Raw genomic sequence first — 6,409 nt, forward strand, 5'->3', positions numbered from 1 at the left:
CAGCAGACTGTCATTTACCCTGCACGCGCCAAAACGCTACAGCTAAGTAACAACCAGAGACTGTCGTTACCAAATGTACAAGTTGTATTACTGCTTGAAGTTAACTCATGAAGTACTGTTGTAACCTACAAGCCTGCCACTTGAATAAACCCTTCAAACTGGTTATATCTTCTAAGTGTGAGGTCTAACAACCACACTGCACGTACTTATATACACTCTGCCAATAGGTTATGGGCCCAGCACGTCACGTGCGCGAAGATTAACCCCCTGAAGACAAAGTGCTAGCGCAGTACATAAAAGAACACAAAGGAATTATTTCTAAATTGCCATTTGTGGAAGAGTTAACGAGAATGCACAGTACAGGGCATAGCATGAACTTTCCAAAGCTCAAAGGCTCAGAGAATTACACTACATGGAAGTTCGCTATGGAAATGCAGCTTAAGAGGGAGAAGCTATGGAAAGTCACAATAGCCCCAGGAGAAAGTCCAAACCCAGAAGAGGTAGACAAGGCCATTGGCACAATAGGCCTGGCTGTGGAGCAGCATGTTTACTCTACTATCTGTGGGAAGGAGTCCGCTAAGGACATGTGGACAACTCTACAAGGTGCTTATGAAAATAAAGGCTTAATGAGAAGGATAAGTCTGAGACGCACACTGTATGGAACAAAATTGAATGCATGCAAGGACATGAACGATTATATTGATAAAATACTATCGATAGCTCAGCAATTGGCGTGTGTAGGAGCAAAAGTGGATGAGGAAGAAGTAGCAATGGTAATGCTGCAGAATTTGACAGAGGAATTTGACTTTCTGGTTGTCGCACTAGAGTCAAATGAGACCAAGCTTACAACTGAAGTTGTGAGAGCCAAACTACTACAGTTCCAAGAGAGAATCCACAAGGATGCCATAGCTGAAGGTTCTGCCTTAGTAGCAAAGGGTGCGAAACCCAAGAAATGCACATTCAAATGTTATGTGTGCCACAAAGTAGGGCACAAGGCTTCAGAATGCAGGCTGAAGAACACTAGTGGCATGCACAAGCGGCATGATAAGAAGAACGAGTCAGCACTGAATGTAACAGACAAGCCAAGGAGGGATCTCTGGTACATGGACTCGGGAGCCTCTAGACACTTCAGCTGCAACAAGGAGTGGTTCAATTCTTTAACACAGTGTAACCCCACAACAGTTACCGGGATTGGTGAAAAGATCCTTACTGCTTCAAGTGTTGGGACAATCACAGTGAGACTAAGAATTGAGGGACAGACAGTAGTCACAGATATCCAAGACGTCCTGTATGTACCAGAATTGGGAAGTAACCTCATCGCTATCAGCGTACTCGAGGCAAAAGGCTACAGAGTCCAGTTTGCAAAGGGCAAGTGCATGGTGCATAATGAAAGAGGGACTGTAATTGCTTCAGCAACCCGATGCAACCAACTATACGTCCTAGACACAGATGAATGTGTAGCTTTGGCAGCCTCTGCTGAAAATGAGTCCATGGAGCTCTGGCACAGACGTTTGGGACACTTAGGATATGATAATGTCCAGAAATTAGCTGATGGGATGGCAACAGGAATCACAGTGAAAGACACCGGAAGACCTGTGTGCGAGAGTTGCATAAAAGGCAAGCAGACCCGCAACCCATTTCCCAAGTCAGCAGGCAGAGCAGAAACGCAATTAGCTCTGGTACACACAGATGTGTGCGGACCAATGGAAGAGGAGTCAACCAGTGGTTACAAATACTTCATGACTCTCATCGATGACGCCACAAGAATGACACACGTATACTTCATAAAGAAGAAAAGTGAGGTGGTCAAGAAAATTGTGGAGTACAAGAACCTAGTGGAAACTCAGACGGGCCTAAAACTAAAGGTCCTGAGATCCGACAATGGGGGAGAGTACGAAAATGAAGTACTAACCGACTTCCTAAAAAGGCATGGCATACAGCATCAGCTGACGATGGCCTACACGCCTGAACAGAATGGCGTAAGTGAAAGGGCGAACAGAACAATCGTTGAAAGAGCACGAGCGATGGTGAACGATGCTGGCCTGGAGAAGAGTTTTTGGGCAGAAGCTGTATCTACTGCAGTATACCTGAAAAACAGAACACCTACAGTGGCCGTGAAGGGAAAAACCCCCTTAGAAGCCTGGTCTGGGAAGAAGCCAGACATCAGTCACCTCCGTGTCTTTGGGAGCAGAGCTTATGCACATATACCAAAGGAGAAAAGGAAGAAACTTGACCCAAAATCAAGACAGTGCATATTGCTAGGCTATTGTGAGGAGAGCAAAGGGTACAGGCTCTGGGATGCAGAGAACAGACGTCTCCTGAAATCAAGAGATGTGATATTTCAAGAAACAGCATCACCAACAAAAGCAAAAGAGCAAGAAAAGCAAGCACTAGTAGAGGTATGTGAAATAGAAAGCATACCTGCAACAGAAAATACTGAAGAAGGAAGCGAACCAACTAAAAGAGCTTCTGTGAGAAGAAACAAGGGCATACCAGCCAGAAGATATGAGGAAGAATATGCGAATATTGCTTTCAGTGAACCTCAGAGCATTCAAGAAGCGAAAGCGTGCAGTGATTGGGCGAAATGGAAATCTGCAATAGACACAGAGCTATCAGCACTGAGAGAGAACGACACTTGGACCATAGTAGATAGGCCAAGCAACCGCAAGACAGTCAAGAACAAGTGGGTCTTCTGCAAGAAGTTAAATTCAGACGGAGAAGTTGCCCGTTACAAAGCCCGTCTTGTTGCTAAGGGATACACACAGAGATCCGGAATTGACTATGGGGAGATATACTCACCTGTTGCGAGGTATAACACTCTCAGATTAGTAATTGCAGTCGCCACTTTACAAGACTTACTGCTATACCAATTAGACTTCGATTCAGCGTTTCTAAATGGAGAACTACTTGAAGAGATCTATATGGAATCACCAGATCATTATGATGAGAATGAACTTCAGACAGAGAAAGTGTGTCTTCTGAAGAAATCCATATATGGCCTAAAGCAGAGTGGTCGTTACTGGTACATAAAATTGGACACAGTACTGCTTGAAATGAATTTTATTAGATCAGAGACTGACCACTGCCTTTATCACAAAACTCTGGGAGAAAAGTTGTTCATCATAGCAGTCTATGTGGATGATATACTTATAGCAGGTCACGAAGATCACATCACAAGTGTGAGAGATCAACTGAAACAGAGATTCAAGTTGAAAGACTTAGGTCCAGCCAATCATCTGTTGGGCATGAGAATTGTTCAAGACTTGCAAAAGGGAACAGTCACAGTCGACCAACAAATGTACATCGAGGCAACAATCTTGAAGTATGGGATGGCAGACTCCAAGTCAGTGAATACACCAATTGACAAAAGCATCAAGATTACAAAAAGTATGTCACCAACCACACAAGAAGAAATAGAGGAAATGCAAGATGTTCCTTACAAGAACGTGGTTGGAAGTCTTATGTATGCAAGTATTGGAACTCGTCCAGACATCACTCATGCAGTCAGTCGGGTGAGCCAATTTGCAATAAATCCTGGAAGACAACACTGGATCGCAGTGAAGAGGATTCTGAGATACCTAAAAGGTACAAGTTCCTTGAAATTAAAATTCGCCAAAACAAGCAATTCAAATTTGAAAGTCTTCTGCGATGCCGACTGGGGAGCAGATGAAGATGATCGTCGTTCCCACACCGGTTACCTGTTCACACTGGCCGGAGCAGCAGTTAGTTGGGCGAGTAGAAAACAACCGACCGTTGCTCTCTCAACAACCGAGGCCGAATACATGGCTCTTACAGAGACATCAAAAGAAGCACTCTGGATCAAAGAGACTTTGTGTGAGTTAGGTCTACTTTATGAAGAAGAGACTATCAGTATCGCATGTGATAACAGGGGAGCAATAGATCTTTCCTGTACTACCAAGCACCATGGAAGGTCAAAGCACATCGCGATAAGACATCACTTCATCAGAGAACTAGTGGAGAACAAGTCCATCGATGTTGAATACATTGCAAGTGAACAGAATGTCGCTGACATGCTTACTAAAGGACTGTCGAGAAACTTGCTTACTAAGTTCGTGAAGGACTGTGGACTTGTCTAAGTTCAAAAATGTTGATTTGAAGTTTTTGATGTTCTGAATGTCTTTTTCTCTCTAACCATATTTTCGGTTACAGGTATTACAAAAGGACAAAGCATTGTATTGAGTTCTTTTATGTAGCCGAAGACAGCCTTAAGCGAGGGGGAGTGTTAGATTGCAGCGCTCAGCGCCTGTCTCCGCATACACTGCTTAGTGTAAGACTTACAGTCTTCTTTTTCCCCCTTGCAGCCAACGTAGTTAAGCGTCACCCTGAGTGACAGGTCGCTTAAGCGAATAGCAGGGCAGAGACCCCTGACCCTGCTGGCAGCGTTACTCTTTCCTGTGAGGAAGTCCCCGCGTTAGAGTGTGCCTCAGATCGTGTGTGACTCCGTCCATGCTGTTTGTAGCTCCACGTGCACCGGAGCGCATAGGAGCAAGCCCCCGCTGTAAACCCGTTACCAGCGTGACCTTTTGCACAGGGAGATCAGTCATCATTGGCAGCAGCGAGACTGGGAGAGATACCGCAGCGTAAACCAGCAGACTGTCATTTACCCTGCACGCGCCAAAACGCTACAGCTAAGTAACAACCAGAGACTGTCGTTACCAAATGTACAAGTTGTATTACTGCTTGAAGTTAACTCATGAAGTACTGTTGTAACCTACAAGCCTGCCACTTGAATAAACCCTTCAAACTGGTTATATCTTCTAAGTGTGAGGTCTAACAACCACACTGCACGTACTTATATACACTCTGCCAATAGGAAGAACACAGAATAACTTTATTCCTTATCTACTTCCAGCCCCATGCTGGTCTTCCTGCCCCGCTTCCGCAGCAGCTGGCCAAGAATTGCCGGAACTGAGGTCCTGAGTCAGGAGAAAGGCAGCTCTGAAATAACATTCCCATCTCTGAGGACGCGGGAACCGAACTCCACCGGAGCAAAGACGGCTCCACGTACTAAGGGTGAGATGTACTAAGCTTGAAAAGTGATAAAATGGAGAGTGATAAACAACCAGCCAATCAGCTACTACCTGACATTTTTCAAACACAGTCTGTGAGATCACAGGTAGGAGCTGATTGGCTGGCTATTTATCACTCTCCATTTTATCACTTTTCAAGCTTAGTATATCTGGCTCTAACATTCCAGATGGACAGGAGAGCACCGGAGGCGGTTACGTTATATACGCGGCGTTGTGCTCAGAGCGACACTTTCTATCAGCTCTGGTGCGACAGAAATCCTAGTGCAGGGCCTGGTTCAGTGAGGATCATATTTACTAACGTGCTCTATAGTAGCAGGTCAGGGAGATGTAGTGGTGTCACCTAGAAGCGCAGTGGGCGTGTCCTCCTACACCTGAAAGGCGTGTCATACAATGACCTATATCCTAATGTAGATGAGCCACAAAGCAGGAGAGGTGCCCATACATTCAGCGATTATCGCACACGCTTTGGGCTATATCGTATCGTATGCGTTTTGCAAAGCGATTGGGACCTATTGCAGCACATACGCATCGCACCCGCAAAACGCACCGTGTATGGGCACCTTTAGTAACAGCGACTGTACTTGTTGGAGAACAGTCAGTGACACGTGTCAGGGATTGTCCATGTACGGTGTGTTATTGTCGGTCCACAATCATTAGGTTGACATCGTTGGGTCGACAGGGTTCTAGGTCAACATGGGTGAAAGTCGCTGATGGTCCCATGTGAATGGGTCCCGGACGGGGTCCCGACAGTCGGGATCCCGACAGGCATTCACCCGACGTCGGGATCCCGACTGTGAAAACACCGAGAGCTGGGTTCCCGACAGCCGTCGGCTATTTTTTTTCCCACAACCCCCATAGAGGGAGAATAGAATAGGTGGCTCGTGTAGTGAACCACCATGCCCCCAGCGTGGCGAGCCTAGCGAACCACAGTGCCCACAGCGTGGCGAGCGCAGCGAGGCTGCAAGGGGCTTAGTTGCGCTCGCCATGCTGTCTGGGTCCGGTCAGTCGGGATCCCAACATCGGGCTAATGACTGTTGGGATCACGACCTATACCACACCCATGTGAATGTAACAGCTGCATAATGTGGGTAATTAGGTGAAATCAGAGACATTCCTACTACAGTATTTCAGGGAGATTCTGGCAGAATGTATGAGGGTAGGTAACTATGGTAGGTACACACCACCCCTGTCTATATATTACCTCCTGCCTACACACCACCTCCTGCCTGAACACCACCCTCTGCCTACACACCACCTGTCTGTATACCACCACCTGCCTGCACACCACCTCCTGCCTGAACACCACCCTCTGCTTACACACCACCTGTCTGTATACCACCACCTGCCTGCACACCACC

Source organism: Crinia signifera, chromosome 7, assembly GCF_055691185.1.
Source record: "Crinia signifera chromosome 7, ASM5569118v1, whole genome shotgun sequence".
Lineage (NCBI taxonomy): Eukaryota > Metazoa > Chordata > Amphibia > Anura > Myobatrachidae > Crinia > Crinia signifera.